The sequence below is a fragment of the Mustela lutreola genome, chromosome 3 (assembly GCF_030435805.1).
Source record: "Mustela lutreola isolate mMusLut2 chromosome 3, mMusLut2.pri, whole genome shotgun sequence".
NCBI lineage: Eukaryota > Metazoa > Chordata > Mammalia > Carnivora > Mustelidae > Mustela > Mustela lutreola.
In genome coordinates this window covers 75,763,500-75,782,877 of record NC_081292.1, presented here as the reverse complement: position 1 = coordinate 75,782,877, position 19,378 = coordinate 75,763,500, and the positions used below count along the sequence as shown (strand labels likewise).

Sequence of the window (19,378 nt, the reverse complement as noted above, 5' to 3'; positions counted from 1 at the left end):
ATCTAATATATATATATTTTCTTTTTTGTATTTTTCTTATTTGTTTTCTTTTTTTTAAATTCTTTTCATTTCTTTTTTTTTTCTTTTTTCCTTTTTTTAATTCTTTCTTCCTTATTGAACCTCTTTTTATCCCCTTTCTCCCCCCTCACGATTTGGGATCTCTTCTAATTTGGTTAAAGCATATTTTCCTGGGGTTGTTCCCACCCTTTTAGTATTTTACTTGCCCCTTCATATACTCTTATCTGGACAAAATGACAAGAAGGAAAAATTCAACACAAAAAAAAGAACAAGAGGCAGTACCGAAGGCTAGGGACCTAATCAATACAGACATTGGTAATATGTCAGATCTAGAGTTCAGAATGACAATTCTCAAGGTTCTAGCCGGGCTCGAAAAAGGCATGGAAGATATGAGAGAAACCCTCTCGAGAGATATAAAAGCCCTTTCTGGAGAAATAAAAGAACTAAAATCTGACCAAGTTGAAATCAAAAAAGCTATTAATGAGGTGCAATAAAAAATGGAGGCTCCTACTGCTAGGATAAATGAGGCAGAAGAAAGAATTAGTGATATAGAAGACCAAATGACAGAGAATAAAGAAGCTGAGCAAAAGAGGGACAAACAGCTACTGGACCACGAGGGGAGAATTCGAGAGATAAGTGACACCATAAGACGAAACAACATTAGAATAATTGGGATTCCAGAAGAAGAAGAAAGAGAGAGGGGAGCAGAAGGTATACTGGAGAGAATTATTGGGGAGAATTTCCACAATATGGCAAAGGGAACGAGCATCAAAATTCAGGAGGTTCAGAGAATGCCCCTTAAATACAATAAGAATAGGCCCTAATAGTAATTAGGCACATAATTACTTGTAAAATTTACAAGTCTCAGTGACAAAGAGAAAATCCTGAAAGCAGCCCGGGAAAAGAAATCTGTAACATACAATGGTAAAAATATTAGATTGGCAGCTGACTTATCCACAGAGACCTGGCAGGTCAGAAAGAGCTGGCATGATATTTTCAGAGCACTAAACGAGAAAAACATGCAGCCCAGAATACTATATCCAGCTAGGCTATCATTGAAAATAGAAGGAGAGATTAAAAGCTTCCAGGACAAACAAAAACTGAAAGAATTTGCAAACACCAAACCAGCTCTACAGGAAATATTGAAAGGGGTCCTCTAAGCAAAGAGAGAGCCTACAAGTGGTAGATAAGAAAGGAACAGAGACCATATACAGTAACAGTCACCTTTCAGGCAATACAATGGCACTAAATTCATATCTCTCAATAGTTACCCTGAATGTTAATGGGCTAAATGCCCCTGTCAAAAGACACAGGGTATCAGAATGGATAAAAAAGAAAACCCATCTATATGTTGCCTCCAACAAACACATTTTAAGCCCGAAGACACCTCCAGATTTAAAGTGAGGGGGTGGAAAAGAATTTACCATGCTAATGGACATCAGAAGAAAGCAGGAGTGGCAATCCTTATATCAGATCAATTAGATTTTAAGCCAAAGACTATAATGAGAGATGAGGATGGACACTATATCATACTCAAAGGGTCTGTCCAACAAGAAGATTTAACAATTTTAAATATCTATGCCCCCAACGTGGGAGCAGCCAACTATATAAACCAATTAATAACAAAATCAAAGAAACACATCAACAATAATACAATAATAGTAGGGGACTTGAACACTCCCCTCACTGAAATGGACAGATCATCCAAGCAAAAGATCAGCAAGGAAATAAAGGCCTTAAACGACACACTGGACCAGATGGACATCACAGATATATTCAGAACATTTCATCCCAAAGCAACAGAATACACATTCTTCTCTAGTGCACATGGAACATTCTCCAGAATAGATCACATCCTCGGTCCTAAATCAGGACTCAACCGGTATCAAAAGATTGGGATCATTCCCTGCATATTTTCAGACCACAATGCTCTAAAGCTAGAACTCAACCACAAAAGGAAGTTTGAAAAGAACCCAAATACATGGAGACTAAACAGCATCCTTCTAAAGAATGAATGGGTCAACCGGGAAATTAAAGAAGAATTGAAAAAAATCATGGAAACAAATGATAATGAAAATACAACGGTTCAAAATCTGTGGGACACAACAAAAGCAGTCCTAAGAGGAAAATATATACCAGTACAAGCCTTTCTCAAGAAACAAGAAAGGTCTCAGGTACACAACCTAACCCTACACCTAAAGGAACTGGAGAAAGAACAAGAAAGAAACCCTAAGCCCAGCAGGAGAAGAGAAATCATAAAGATCAGAGCAGAAATCAATGAAATAGAAACCAAAAAATCAATAGAACAAATCAACAAAACTAGGAGCTGGTTCTTTGAAAGAATTAATAAAATTGATAAACCCCTGGCCCGACTTATCAAAAAGAAAAGAGAAAGGACCCAAATAAATAAAATCATGAATGAAAGAGGAGAGACCACAACTAACACCAAAGAAATACAAACTATTATAAGAACATACTATGAGCAACTCTACGGCAATAAATTTGACAATCTGGAAGAAATGGATGCATTCCTAGAAACATATAAACTACCACAACTGAGCCAGGAAGAAATAGAAAGCCTGAACAGACCCATAACCAGTAAAGAGATTGAAACAGTCATTAAAAATCTCCAAACAAACAAAAGCCCAGGGCCAGACGGCTTCCCGGGGGAATTCTACCAAACATTTAAAGAAGAACTAATTCCTATTCTCCTGAAACTGTTCCAAAAAATAGAAATGGAAGGAAAACTTCCAAACTCATTTTATGAAGCCAGCATCACCTTGATCCCAAAACCAGACAAGGATCCCACCAAAAAAGAGAGCTATAGACCGATATCCTTGATGAACACAGATGCGAAAATACTCAACAAAATACTAGCCAATAGGATTCAACAGTACATTAAAAAGATTATTCACCACGACCAAGTGGGATTTATTCCAGGGCTGCAAGGTTGGTTCAACATCCGCAAATCAGTCAATGTGATACAACACATCAATAAAAGAAAGAACAAGAACCATATGATACTCTCAATAGATGCTGAAAAAGCATTTGACAAAGTACAGCATCCTTTCCTGATCAAAACTCTTCAAAGTGTAGGGATAGAGGGCACATACCTCAATATCATCAAAGCCATCTATGAAAAACCCACCGCAAATATCATTCTCAATGGAGAAAAACTGAAAGCTTTTCCGCTAAGGTCAGGAACACGGCAGGGATGTCCATTATCACCACTGCTATTCAACATAGTACTAGAGGTCCTAGCCTCAGCAATCAGACAACAAAAGGAAATTAAAGGCATCCAAATCGGCAAAGAAGAAGTCAAATTATCACTCTTCACAGATGATATGATACTATATGTGGAAAACCCAAAGACTCCACTCCAAAACTGCTAGAACTTATACAGGAATTCAGTAAAGTGTCAGGATATAAAATCAATGCACAGAAATCAGATGCATTTCTCTGGAAGGAAGGAATCCATCAAAATCCTTGAGGAGAACACAGGCAGCAACCTCTTCGACCTCACCCGCAGCAACAACTTCCTAGGAACAACGCCAAAGGCAAGGGAAGTAAGGGCAAAAATGAACTATTGGGATTTCATCAACAGCAAGATAGAAGAAAGAGAAATTAAGGAGTCAATCCCATTTACAATTGCACCCAAAACCATAAGATACCTAGGAATAAACCTAACCAAAGAGACACAGAATCTATACTCAGAAAACTATAAAGTACTCATGAAAGAAATTGAGGAAGACACAAAGAAATGGAAAAATGTTCCATGCTCCTGGATTGGAAGAATAAATATTGTGAAAATGTCTATGCTACCTAAAGCAATCTACACATTTAATGCAATTCCTATCAAAGTACCATCCATCTTTTTCAAAGAAATGGAACAAATAATTCTAGAATTTATATGGAACCAGAAAAGACCTCGAATAGCCAAAGGGATATTGAAAAAGAAAGCCAACGTTGGTGGCATCACAATTCCGGACTTCAAGCTCTATTACAAAGCTGTCATCATCAAGACAGCATGGTACTGGCACAAAAACAGACACATATATCAATGGATCAGAATTGAAAGCCCAGAAATAGACCCACAACTCTACTGTCAACTAATCTTCAACAAAGCAGGAAAGAATGTCCAATGGAAAAAAGACAGTCTCTTCAATAAATGGTGCTGGGAAAATTGGACAGCCACATGCAGAGAAATGGAATTGGACCCTTTCCTTACACTACACACAAAAATAGACTCAAAATGGATGAAGGACCTCAATGTGCGAAAGGAATCCATCAAAATCCTTGAGGAGAACACAGGCAGCAACCTCTTCGACCTCACCCGCAGGAACATCTTCCTAGGAAGAACGCCAAAGGCAAGGGAAGCAAGGGCAAAAATGAACTATTGGGATTTCATCAAGATCAAAAGCTTTTGCACAGCAAAGGAAACAGTTAACAAAATCAAAAGACAACTGACAGAATGGGAGAAGATATTTGCAAATGACATATCAGATAAAGGACTAGTGTCCAGAATCTATAAAGAACTTAGCAAACTCAACACCAAAGAACAAATAATCCAATCAAGAAATGGGCAGAGGACATGAACAGACATTTCTGCAAAGAAGACATCCAGATGGCCAACAGACACATGAAAAAGTGCTCCATATCACTCGGCATCAGGGAAATACAAATCAAAACCACAATGAGATATCACCTCACACCAGTCAGAATGGCTAAAATCAACAAGTCAGGAAATGACAGATGCTGGTGAGGATGCGGAGAAAGGGGAACCCTCCTACACTCTTGGTGGGAATGCAAGCTGGTGCAGCCACTCTGGAAAACAGCATGGAGGGTCCTCAAAATGTTGAAAATAGAACTGCCCTATGACCCAGCAATTGCACTATTGGGTATTTACCCTAAAGATACAAACGTAGTGATCCAAAGGGGCACATGCACCAGAGTGTTTATAGCAGCAATGTCCACAATAGCCAAACTATGGAAAGAACCTAGATGTCCATCAACAGATGAATGGATCAAGAAGATGTGGTATATATACACAATGGAATACTATGCAGCCATCAAAAGAAATGAAATCTTGCCATTTGCAACAACATGGATGGAACTAGAGCGTATCATGCTTAGCGAAATAAGTCAAGCAGAGAAAGACAACTATCATATGATCCCCCTGATATGAGGAAGTGGTGATGCAACATGGGGGCTTAAGTGGGTAGGAGAAGAATCAATGAAACAAGATGGGATTGGGAGGGAGACAAACCATAAGTGACTCTTAATCTCACAAAACAAACTGAGGATTGCTGGGGGGAGGGGGTTTGGGTGAAAGGGGTGGGATTATGGACATTGGGGAGGGTATGTGCTTTGGTGAGTGCTGTGAAGTGTGTAAACCTGGTGATTCACAGACCTGTACCCCTGGGGATAAAAATATATGTTATAAAAAATAAAAAATTATATAAAAAAAAGAAAGAAAGAAAGAGAATTTAGAAAAAAAAAAAAAAGCATAATACTTTACCTTGCTATCCCAGATAAGTAATTTTGGAAAATGCCGAGTATAGTGTTCAACTACATTTAGCGCAGAAGGTGCTGTGAGTCTGAGTCACAGACTATTGTGTTTCCAATTCTCGCCCCTAGAAGCATACAGAGATAGATGACTCTAGAGTTGCTACAGAAGGTGGAATTTTCCGATTCACCCAGAGCAGTCCTGCTTTTCTTCTCTCTAAGCATTGACATTCCCCATATAATTTGGAGCTGACTTAAACAAAATAAAAGCACTATTTTCACTTAAATACCTATGACTTGGTTAGGTGAAACCATGGGTAGAATGGAGTAGAGAAGAAAAAGAATGTTTAAATTGCTCATTATCTTGTGACTTAAGTACAAGGATGTTTATTCCAGCATTCGCTCCTTGATTTACAAGTATTTATTGAGCATGTGCTACAAACTTGGCACTATTCGGACATCCTTAGTAATAGCATAATTTAAAAAAAATCTAAATGTCTGTCAGCATGGGATTGGTTGAATAAACTGGGGTCTATCCAGTTTCTGGGAAACTATATAGCTTTTAAAAAAATTATAAATTGGATTTCTTGGTATTAATTTAAACATCTGTTAAAAGTATGTTCCTTTTTTTTTTTTCCAAGATTTTATTTATTTATTTGGCAGAGAGAGATCACAAGTAGGCAGAGAGGCAGGCAGAGAGAGAGAGAGGAGGAAGCAGGCTCCCTGCAGAGCAGAGAGCCAGATGCGGGACTTGATCCCAGGACCCTGAGATCATGACCTGAACCGAAAGCAGAGGCTTAACCCACTGAGCCACCCAGGTGCCCCTAAAATTATGTTCCTTTAAAGAAAAACAAGTTATACAGAATATGTACATTATATACATACCTATATATTCTAAATTATAGAGAATATGATCCCAGTTTTGTAAGCAAGGGGGAAAAAACCTCTTTAATATAAATGGGATGCTTGTATGTGTTTAGGTGAACATAGAGGGGGTATGGTAGAATATGGGGCATATAGTTTACATTGTTTTTCTCAAGGTTTGGTGTTGAGGATCAGAGAGAGAGGATTGGGCATACACTTGGTATAGTTGGGACTGTTCATTTTTATATATATTTCTGTACTGTTTGACTTGTAAGGATGAGCACACATTACTCTATTAAATCCATAATACAGAAAATATTTTAAAACAAGTTTCTCTTGTAGCACCTGGGTGACTCAGTCAGTTAACCATCTGCCTTTGGCTCAGGTCATGATCCTAGGGTTTTAGGCTCAAGCCCCAAGTTGGGCTCCCTGCTCAGCGGGGGGCCTGCTTCTTCCTCACCTTCTGCTGCTCCCCCTGCTTCTGCCCTCTCTCTGTGTTAAGTAAATAAATAAAAACGTAAAAACTAAACTAAACAAAAAAACACGAATTTCTCTTTTAGCGTTGCCACAGGAAGCCTATTAAATTTAAGTGTGACCTTAAGTCGTAATAGGCAAAAACTGTTAAATGTATTTTAAATTTTTATGCTGAGAATAGTAGTCCTTCAAACTTATATATATCTGAAAAAGACTTTGTGCTCTTACTGAGTTCTAATCAAGTTGTTTGTCTTAAAAATTTTTAGATACGAAAAAACATGTATTTATTTACATACAGCCGACACACAAAGTTACATTAGTTTCTAGTTTATAACTTAGTGATTTGACAAATACTTATATATAAATATTTCAATCTCCTGAATCAAATGCTAATCTCTTCCAGACACAGCCTCAGAGACAAATCCAGAATTAATGTTTAACCAGATATCTGGCTATCCCTTAGCCTCGGCAAGTTGACAAATATAATTAACCATCACAGTAGGTATAACACTTTACAGTTCCACTTCCACTAGTAGTGTGCGTTCCAGTTGCTCCACATCCTTGCCCAAACTTGGTATTATCTCTCTTTTTATTTTTTTTAATATTAGTTAGTCTAGAGAGTATGTAGTGGTATCTCATGGTTTTAATTTGCATTTCTATAATGACAAATGATGCAGAACATCTTTTTATGTACTTATTGCCCATTCTTAGATCTTCTTTTGTAAAGTTGATATTTAAATAGTTTGTGATTTTTTTTTTAAGATTTATCTATTTGACAGAGAGAGAGATCACAAGTAGGCAGAAAGGCAGGCAGAGAGAGACAGGGGAGGAAGCAGGCCCCCTGCCGAGCAGAGCGCCCAATGCAGGATTTGATCCCAGGACCCCGAGACCACGACCCGAGCTGAAGGTAGAGGCTCAATCCACTGAGCCACGCAGGCACCCTAGTTTGTGATTTTTAATTGGGTTGTTATCTGACTACTGAATTATTGGAATTCTTTATATATTCTGGATACAAGGTCTTTGTTAGATACATGCATTTCAGATAGTTTCTCCAACTCTGTGTCCGGCTTTTCTATTTCTTTAATGGTGTCTTATAACAAGCAGAAATTTTAATTTTGAAGTTCAATTTATTTGTTTTATGGTATGTGCATTATGTACTTACGAAATCATTGCATACCACAAGACTGTGAACATTTCTTCAAGAAGTTTTCCAGTTTGAGTTTTGGTGTTTAAATGTTTGATCAACATCAAATTCATTTCCTTTTCCCCCAAGTTTTTATTTAAATTCACCTCGTTAATATACAATGCAATAATAGTTTCAGGTGTAGAATCTAGCAATTCATCGCTTATAAACAAAACTATAAATTGTAGTTTTCTTGTAATGACTTTGTCTGATTTTGTTATCAAATTCATGATGGACTCTTAAAATGAGTTTGAAAATGTCAACTTCTATTTTTTTTCAAGATTTTATTTATTTATTTGACAGACAGAGATCTCAAGTAGGTGGAGAGGCAGGCAGAGTGAGAGAGGAGGAAGTAGGCTCCCCACTGAGCAGAGAGGGAGATGTGGGGCTTGATCCCAGGACCCTGGGATTGTAACCTTAGCCGAAGGCAGGGGCTTTAACCCATTGAGCCACTCAGGCACCCCCATCAACTTCTATTTTCTAAAGGAATTTACAGAATTCTATTATTTCCAATTTTTTATTTTATGGATCTTAGCTACTATTTTATTATTTCCCTCTTTCTATGTTTTCCTGTTTTTTTCAGTTTAGTGTATTTTCTTCCAGGTTATGAAGCCAGAAGCTTAGATTATTAATGTTAATCTTTTTTTAACATAATAATTTAAGCTATAACATTTCCTGTATGTTTTGCTTTACATCACAAATTTTGATATATTGTGCCTTCTTTACCATTCAGTTTGAAATATTTTCTAATGTCTCTTGTGATGAATTCTTTGACCCAAGTGTTATTGAGGTTTTTTTTTTTTAACTTTCTAATACTTGCTGATATCCTATGTATTTTTTTTAAATTATTTATTTTTTATTTGAATCTGGTATAGTCAGAAAATGTCTGTTTGATTTCAGTTATCTTAAATTAAATGAAAATTTTTCTTCTTTATTTTAGTATCTTCTTTTAAGGATCTGAATATGTTCTTAATAGTTTTTTAAAAGACTTTATCTGGCAATTCCATCATCTCTGTCATTCTTGGTCCAGTTCCATCGACTGAATTTTCTCCTCCTTACACATCACATTTTCCTGCTTCTTCACATGTCTAGCAATTTTAATAGGATGCTTATTACTATTAATATTATATTGTTTTGTGTCTAGTCTTGCTAACTTCCTCCAAAGACTATTTATTAAGTTTTGCTCTGGCAGGTATTTAATTTGCATGCAGGTGAGCCTGAGCCTTTTGAAACGTGTTCTGAAATTTCACTGGGGTGAGCCCAGTACAGTCTTTAAAACCAAGTAATGGAGTGGCTCGGATGTCCTCTGAATGCTCCAGCTGCTCAGCGAGGTTGCTTCATGCTGGCTGGCTGGAACCCCAAATCCCAGTTCCCTCTGTGCTGTATTTGGACAGAATTCAGACTGCAGAAAACCCAACAGCAGTATACCACCTTTGCTTCAGGAAAGTGAAAGGAAGGCAGGCCAATGATCGTCTCCAAGTCTTCCTACTCAAGAAAGGGACTTATAGCAATACATTTGTGGTGTCTATACTGTACAGGCCATAAGCAATTGGGGAGGGCAGGCCAGGCCTGCTTTCTACATCATCTCCTGTTCTTTGGGACTCTGCAAATTCTTGTCACTTGGGTCTCACTAATATTTGATTACCATCTCTGCAGCTCAAGAACACCTCCACAGTCTTCATGCTCCAGGCAACTCTGCACTTGCCTGACCCTGCAAGTATGTGCCTCTTTCAATTTACCACTATTGCTAAGGCAACCATTAGCCTCACTGCAGGCCTGCCCCTGCCTGCTTCAGGACCCTCTGAATGCCCACAGGCTGAAAAAAAACAGATAAGCATAGGGCTTACTTGGTCTGTTTTCCTTCACTGGGGGCCACTACACTGAGCTCCCTGTTGTTCAATTCCTGAAAAATACTGTTTTCATTGTTTTCATCAATGAAGCCAGGGTCCTTTCATACCTTTTGTTGAGATTTTTAGTTCTGTAAGGCAAGCGTGTGAATCTCATTTTTGTTTTTCCATTGTGCCCAGAGTGAAAATACCCTAAACTCTCTCAAACATCAAAATAAATGACTCACAGATTTGTCAAGTGATGTTTAAAATATCTTAAAATATATATTTATTTATAAAATCAATAAAAAACTGACCCAAAATTAAGCAAGATAAATTGTTCAAACTCACCCCCATTTAGTAATATGAGAATTTCTGTCCTAAATCCTAAATATATTTAAATATATACTTTTTTACCTTTTAGAACTGTTAGAGGGTATGTGTTGTTTTAAGCAATATATATACATATATATATGAAAGACATAATTCTGTTTTATAAAGTTATTTAATGTAGATGTTACAATAATAATAACTAATATTTTTACATTCTTTTACTATTTCAGGCAATATTCACATATGTTGTTTTTGCAATTTTAATGTAAAAGCTGTGAGATATATATGGAATCACTAGACCAGGAAGATCCATGTCTTAAATCCAAATTATCATTAGACTAAATAAATGCAGTATATTTAAAAAGTTCTAAAGTCCTTCTGGCTTAAGTTACAACATATTATAGAAGCTGCAAATCAGCCTATTAGGCTGAAAGAGAAAATTGAGAATTTGCATTTAAATAATACTTGGGTTTGTCCCTTTCTAAATGTAAATTTAAATGCAGGGCATGGAAGTAGATGGAATTTTATAGGGAAAACCAAAAAGAGTCATTGCCCACCACCTTGATTCATCTTTTCCAATTTTTCTAGGTTAGAAAAACATAATAAAACATAATAAAAATAATGAGCATTTTTAATTAGATACTGTATGATCAGCCCTGTCCTAAGTGCCTATTATAGAAGTTAATCTTCACATCAATGCATGTGGTAGGTACAATTACTAACCACTTTTACAGCTGTACAAACCAAAACTGAGGGAAATTAAGCATCTAGCTCAAGTGTATGTAGTTAATGAGTGACTGAGGCTGCACGTGATCCAACTTGAAATTCTGACTTTAAAGCTCACACTCTTAATCATAATTATATCACTGCCTCATCAAAGAAACCCTGTTTATGCTCCCATCATGTTGGGACAAAGGTTCTTAACTTTGCTTTGCCATTTCCCTGCTTCTTTCAAGTGTCATAGGCTTTATTATAAACTGTGTATATGACCCACACGATGTTAGGTCGACTTGACAATTATCTCATGTAAAATTTGGCAACACGTGAAAGAAGCGTAGCCAAATCAAATACACAAAGAGGCTTATAACAGATTTGAAAAGATTAAAGTAACTTTTGGTTCCAGAAATTTCCAAGACTATGCCAATCCCCAAACCCTCAGGTCTTAAAGTCCCTACAACATCAAATAACATGTAATGACCTTTCACGTGTACCTACAATAGCAGGAGTCAAGAGAAATAGCCAGGTGCCAGAAATAAAAAGTGGTAAACTAGATCATAGGTTTCTATCAGGATATCAAATAAACAGGGGCTGCTGGCTCACTCTTCCACAGTTGAACCCGAAGAGACAAAAGACAGAAAGAGAAAGGATTTGTGGAATTTAAAAAAAAAAAAAGAAAAGAAAAAAAGGCTGACGTAGGTCAGGACTCATGTGTGGATGCAACCTGAGCACCTGCAACCTGAGCACAAGACCACCAGAGGCAGCTTCAGAGGAAAATTTGGAAGAAAGCTCTGAACAACACTCTGGCCTCTTCCTGAGTTGTCTTGGGGTGATCATTGCTTCCCCCTTTTAGGACAGAATTTCCCATGAAATACAGACTATTCTGCATTGAGTAATAATCAGGGCAGGGCAAAGCCCTATTATCAGTGGCCAGGGGGTGCCTGGATGGTTCAGTAGGTTAAATGTCTTCCTTTGGCCTAGGTCATGATCCTAGGGTCTTAGGATCAAGCCCTCTAATGGTCCTTGATTAGCGGGGAGCCTGCTTCTCCCTCTCCCTCTCCTTCTGCCTGCCGCTCCAGCTGCTTGTGCTCTATCAAATAAATATTTTTTTTTATTTTTAAAAATTTATTTTAAAATTTATAAATCTTACATAATTTTATATAATTTGTAAATTTATAAAAATTTTAAAAATATTTTTAAAAAATCAGTGGCCAGCTAAATCAGGCATTTATTATTCCAGGCTCTCTCTCCAAACCTCTTAGGAGGAATGAAGGACCTAGAGGACCACTGTCTCTTTCCATCCTTTTTTCTAAGGCAGTGTCTGTGGTGCGGTCACGCATGGTAATGGCCAAACAGTAGTTCTCTGGTGCATGGGTCTCCCTGCCTGAGACTCATTCCCGCCTCTCATTGTAAACTCTCTGGGAGGGACTACAGATCAGAACTGGCCTCCTGCCCTCTCCCAGGGAACTTTGCCAGACAGAACAGATGATGTATGCACCCAAACTTGATTTCAGGAACTCCAATATTTAAACACCAGATGAATACAAACAGTATAAAAGAACAACAGCAAACTGAACTGCATATAATACACCAAGCAGAATTCTGAGAAATTACAGTAAGTGTTATCAATATACATAAGATAACAAGGAAATTCACAATATGAAGTTGAGAACATGTGGAGCCCGCACGTAAGCTAGTGCTGCTGTGGTGGACGGAGGATTATTACATGAGGAAATGGCTGGAGGTGCACCTGGGTGGCTCTGACTGTTGAGCCCTCCACTCTTGATTTTGCCTCAGAACATGGTCTCAAGGTCATGAGATCGAGCCCTGCATTGGGGTGTGTTGAGCATGGAAACTGCTTAAGATTCTCTCTCTCTCTCTCTCTACCCACCCCCCCCTGCCCCTCCACCCTCTCATGCTCTCTTTCTCTCTAAAGAAAAAGATGGGGTGCCTGGGTGGCTCAGTGGGTTAAAGCCTTTGCCTTCGGCTCAGGTCGTGGTCCCAGGGTCCTGGGATGGAGCCCTGCATTGGGCTCTCTGCTCGGCGGGGAGTCTGCTTCTCCCTCTCTCCCTGCCTGCCTCTCTGCCTACTTGTGATCTTTGTCTGTCAAATATATAAATAAAATCTTTAAAAAAAAAAAAAAGAAAGAAAGAAGGAAAGAAAGAAAGAAAATGGCTACCAGTCAATACTCAGATGCACACAAAAATACTTAGTTACCCTTTCTACGATACTCAGCACTTCAGTGATCTGTAAAAAGTTTGTTCATTGGCTTATGAAGAATGTGCTCTTTCTGAGCAGTGTGAAAAAGTTACCCTTGAAATTTTTCAAAAATGGTTACCTATATCCTCTACGTTGGGGGAGAAACTCCAGGCTGAGAAGTCAACATAAAACTGCTCTTTTAGGGGTGCCTGGGTGGCTCAATCAGTTAAGCGACTGCCTTTGACTCAGGTCATGATCTCAAGGTGTGAGGATCAAGCCCACACTATCCAGCTCCCTCCTCTGTGGGGAGTCTGCTTTTTCCTTCTCTGTCTATGATCTGGCTCACTCTCTCTCAAATAAATAAATAAATAAATAATCTTTAAAATAAATAAATAAATAAATAGCCGCTCTTTCACCAGTAACATCCCTGGAAAGCCTGGCGGAAGAAAAGGCAAAACTGCTCCTGTAATGCAGACTTCGTGCCTAACAGACAAACACATCCTGAAGATACCACGTACAATAAAACATGATGACGCACTTGAACAAACAGGAACCATGAGTGAGCCAGCAGGCTTAGCATTACAACAGCTTGCTTTACAGAAGCAAACTGAAAGATGGTTTTAAAAACTATGTTGAGGGGTGCTTGGGTGGCTCAGTGGGTTAAGCTTCTGCCTTTGGCTCAGGTCATGATCTCAGGGTCCTGGGATCCAGCCCCCGCATTGGACTTTCTGCTGAGCAGGGAGTCTGCTTCCCCTCCTCTCTCTGCCTACCTCTGCCTACTTATGATCGCTGTTAAATAAATAAATAAGTAAATAAATCTTTAAGAAAAATAAAATAAATAAAATAAAAACTATGTTGAAAGTAACAGAAGGCTTGAGACCTGAGAAAAGAATAAAAGTGTTCAAAAGAAACATTTTAAAGAATGCCAGGGATAAAACATATAGCTACTAAAATTAAAAATTAAATTGACTTATTAATAGCAATTAATATTATTATTAGCAATAGCTATGAAGTTAGTAAAATGACCCCTAAACCCAGGGATTTATTAGGATGAATTGGGACAGAAAGTTGGAGACAGAAAGGAAGAATATCTATATAACTAGAGTTGGGGATGAAGACACTGGAAATGATTGAGGAAAACAGTACATTTGAAAAGAGAATGATGATTTTCAACAATTACTAGAAGAAAAGCCTTAGATTCCAGAAACACAAGAAGTTTTAAGATTTGAAAATATTCAGTTAGAATATGGTACAAATGATAAAGGAAAAAAATATTAAGGAAGCCAGAGGGAAAAGACAGAAACAACTACAGTTTACCCTTGAACACAGGTTTAAATTGCACAAGTCCACTGATATATGGATTTTTCTTTGGATAAATACAGTACTATAAATGCATTTTCTTTTCTTTATGATGTTCCTAATAACATTTTCTTTTCTCTGGCTTACTTTACTATAGGAGTACAGTATATAATAGACATAACATATGAAATATGTGTTAAATGTCTGTTTATGTTGTTGGGAAGGCTTCCGATCAACACTGTACTATTAGTAGTTAAATCTGGGAGGGAGTCAAAAGTTACACACAGATATTTGACTGTGGGCGGGGTCAGTGAGCCTGATCCCCACACTGTCCAATGGTCAACTATTCCAGCTAATTCTCCACAGCTTTAGGAGGGGATCTTTAAACTGCTGAGAGGAAATACCTCACAGATGGATCTCTTCATCTGTATTAGTTTGCTAGGGCTGCTATAACAAAATGCCAACCTGGGAGACTTAAACCTCTCTCTGTCAGTGTATCTCAACCTTGCCTATGTCCGAGACAGTTTAAAAGAGGATCATTAACTAGTTTACTCATTCGGCAAACATTTTATTGCCATCTTAGACCAGCTACTACTAGGTATAAGTGGTACAAAGATAAATAATACAAGCTACAGTTTTGTGGAGATCACCCATTTAAAAAGGGTTAGAAGGCTCCTGGGTGGCTCAGTAGGTTAAGTGTCTCCCTTTGGCTCAGGTCAGGATCTCAGAGTCCTGGGATCCAGCCCCACATTGGGCACCCTGCTTAGCAGGGAGCCTGCTTCTCCCTCTGCCTGCAGCTCCCCCTGGCTGTGCGCCTGAGTTCACTCTCTCTTCCTCTCTCTGACAAATAAAATCTTATAAATAAATAAATATAAATAAATAATAAATAAATAAATGGTGCTAGAAAGGCATTCTTTTTTCCTCCATACATTTCACTCCCCCAAATAGATTAGGAATTCTAAATCTTCTCCCTCTGGCACACAGAAGAAACACCTGGGCATCTGTTAAAATGCAAATGTTAGTTCTGCATTTCTTTTCTTTTTTTTTAAAGATTTTATTTATTTGTTTATTTATTTGTCAGGAGAAGGAGAGAGAGAGCACACAAGCAGGCAGAGAGGCAGAGAGAGAAGCAGGTTCCCTGCTGAGCAAGGAGCCCAATGTAGGACTCTATCCCAAGACTCCGGGATCATGACCTGAGCCAAAGGCAGCAGCTCAACCCACTGAGCCACCCAAGCGTCCCTGTTCTGCATTTCTAATAAGCTCTCAGAAGACACAGAGCTGTTACTGTTGGTCTTTGGCCCATATTTTGAATGAAAAGGTCTTTTTTCAAGCCACCATGTATTTCTTTGCTATTGTGGTATTCTGATTCAAGCATTATGAAGTGCTTTACTTTAGGAATGTAGTTACAGATGTTCTATTTGACAAAATGATAGTTCTGCTCTGTTTCCTTTATAAAATTATGCCTGTCAACCTTACTCTATCCAGCTGAATTAGCACAATCTATGTCACTTAACTAAACTGGCATTTTCTGTAAGTTATCCTCTTGGATAACACAGAGAAAAGGATGGTTTTTGCTTCTGAGTACCTTGCATTTTCCTAATTATATTGCAGGTCCATGCAAGAGCGAATCCCATTTCAATGGTAGGATGAAACCAGAAGAATGCCAGGCGTGTACCAAAACCCTGGAAAGAAAAAGACTTTTGAAAATCATGTTTCTTTCAGTTGTTCTGTCTTTTCTCAACAGCCTCTTTTCCAGACTTTTCCCCATCTCTCTCTCTAGGACTCTTTGGGAAGGAAACGTTCTTGTTCGAATTGTTACTCACTTAAGACCATCTTACTGTGCCAAACCAGAACATTTTCAGCTGTCCTTGCATCTACATTCAGAATATTCTAGAATTAGCTTTCCCCTACACATTTTCTATTGCTTGCTTCCAGATGAAACCAGTTATTTAGCAGTGACATTTAATAACAAATTTCGCTTATGACTCAAATGTTTACTTTAAAGTTTAGTCCATGTATTCCATAGTATGGAAGATTAAAAGTTATAAAGTTTTAAAGATGCTTTCAAAAGTAAGCTAAGAGGCATCCAGGTGGCTCAGTCAGTTAAGTGTCCCACTCTTGATTTCGGCCCAGGTCATGATCTCAGGGTAATGAGATTAAGCACTAGGTCAGGCTCTGTGCTGAGCGGGGAGTCTGCTTTTCTCCCTCTGCCTTTCCCCACCCATGCTCGTGAACCTATGCTTTCTCTCTCAAATAAATACATAAATCTTTAAAAAAAAAAAAAAAAAAAGGTAGCCTAAGTAATTAAATTGGAAAGTACCAATTTCCCACAGAATGAATGTGTCTTCCACAAAAGCATTGTAATTTTCTGTCTCCATTTCTCTTAGTCAGCTATTCTGTATGACTATAGGATATATATGTGTATATATACATATATATGCCATATATATGGCATATGGCATGTATATGATACAGTGATAATACATACACAGGAATAAAAGGCAAAGGAGGATCGAGAAAGGGGATATGTGAAGATAAAAAGTTGCTTCAGCAAATAAAAATGAAGGAATTGAACAGGGCTTGCCTCACCTAGGGAAGATGCTTTCAATAAAAAAGGGAAGAGTCGAGATTAATGCAAGATTAATGCAGATTAATACAAGAGAATTGATGAAACATAGTGACTCTAGTTTATAGTAACTGGTAGATAATTAAGACTTCAAAAAGAAAACTTTGATTTTCAACTCAGTTAAGTTGCTGAATATAACAGGTTAATGAAGAAAAAAGCAAGATTAAATACTACAGTATAAAGCTACTTTTTGTAGCTTTTGTCAAATAAGATAATTTTTCTTGAGTTCTTAACTCAGGTCTAGGTATAGAGTAAGTACTCAATAAATATTAACTATTTTTTATAACCAGCTAAATGGTTTTCTTCTATATTTTTCCATACTCATAATTTGATGCTTTTAGATTTATTTTTATTTTAATATTTAAGCGGCATTGATGAAATCAGACCATACAATTCTTATGATTCTTAGATTTCTATACACAAATTTCTCATCTGTCTCAAAAAAAGAAAAGATTCCATTAATCACCTCATAGCCTGGTAATAAGAGCTAAATGTAAGAAGAGCAAGAACTAACGTCTTGGAGTTGTCACCAAAAACATTGTCGTCATTGGACATGTAGATTTGGGCAAGCCTATTGCTACTGGTCCTCTGATCTATATCGAAAAATTTAAGGAGGAGGCTGCTGAGATGGGAAAGGGCTCCTACAACTATGCCTGGGGTTGGATAAACTGAAAGTGAATGTGAATATAGTATCAACATTGATATTTCCCTGTGGAGATTCGAGAACAGCAAGTATTATGTGACCATCATTGATGTCCCAGGACACAGAGACTTTATCAAAAATATGAGTACAGGCATATCTCAGGCTGACTGTGCTGTCGTGATTGTTGCTGCTGGTGTTGGTGAACTTAAAGGCGGTATTTCCAAGAATGGGCAGAACTGTGAACACGCCCTTCTGGCTTACATACTGGGTGTAAACCAACTAATTGCTGATGTTAACAAAATCGATTCCACTGAGCCATCCTACAGCCAGAAGAGATATGAGGAAATCATTAAGGAAGTTAATTTAACACTTACATTAAGAAAATTGGCTACAACCCCAACACAGTAGTATTTGTGCCAATTTCTGGTTGGAATGGTGACAACATGCTGGAGCCAAATGCTAAGATGTCTTGGTTCAAGGGATGGAAAGTCACCCATAAAGATGGGAATGCCCATGGAACCACGCTGCCTGAAGCTCGGGATTCTGTTCTGCCACCAACTCATTCAACCGTCAAGCCCTTGCATCTGCCTCTCCAGGACCTCTACTAAATTGGTGGTATTGGTACTGTTTCTGTGGGCCTAGTGGAGACAGGTGCTCTTAAACCTGGCATGGTGGTCACCTTTGCTCCAGTCAATGTTACAACTGAAGTCAAGTCTGTTGAAATGTACCATGAAGCTCTGAGTGAGGCTCTTCCTGGGGACAATGTGGGCTTCAATGTCAAGAATGTATCTATCAAAGATGTTTGTTGTGGGAATGTGGCTGGTGACAGCAAAAATGACCCACCAATGGAAGCAGCTGGTTTCACGGCTCAGGTGATAATCCTGAACCATCCAGGCCAAATCAGTGCTGGATATGTACCTGTGCTGGATTGCTTGCAAGCTTGCTGAGCTGAAGGAGAAAATAGATCAATGTTCTAGGAAAAACCTGGAAGATGGTCCCAAGTTCTTGAAATCTGGTGACACTGCCATTGTTGTGTGTTCAGAGCTTCTCTGACTATCCTCCTCTGGGCCATTTTGCTGTTCGTGACATGAGACAGATGGTTGCCATGGGTGTCATCGAAGCCGGGGACAAGAAGGCAGCTGGAGCTGGCAAAGTCACTGAGTCTGCCCAGAAAGCTCAGAAGGCTAAGTGAGTAATGTCCCCAATACCTGCCACCCCAGTCTTAATCAGTGGTGGCAGAACAGTCTCAGAACTACTTGTCAATTGGCCATTTAAGTTTAATAGTAGAAGACTGGTTAATGATAACAGTGCCTTGCCAAACCTTCAGAAGGAAAGGAGAGTATTTTGTGGACCATTTGTGTGTGCGTATGGGGAGAGCAGTTTTAAGTTATGAGTTTTTAAAATCAATATTTTTTAATGGAAACAACTTGACCAAAAATCTGTCACAGAATTTTGAGACCCATTAACACAAAAGTTTAATGAGAAAAAAAAAATAGAATGAGAAAGACATTTCTCTTTGTTAATAACACACCATGGGTCACTCAAAACAACTTCACTGACTGCCATATGTGCAAGAAGGATCCTACAAAAAGATCTGAAGAACAGTAAGCAAAGCAGGACACAATTATGCATCATGAGGGTGTTTCCTTTTTCCATAAACACAAATGGATTTGTCCAGGGTGTTTTCTCTA

The 19,378-nt window shown here is 38.2% G+C and overlaps 1 pseudogene; it reads left to right on the top strand.

The window, feature by feature from the left end:
* Window positions 1-17,653: 17,653 nt before the first annotated feature.
* On the top strand, window positions 17,654-18,919 carry LOC131826811 (elongation factor 1-alpha 1-like; annotated as a pseudogene).
* Window positions 18,920-19,378: the final 459 nt, after the last annotated feature.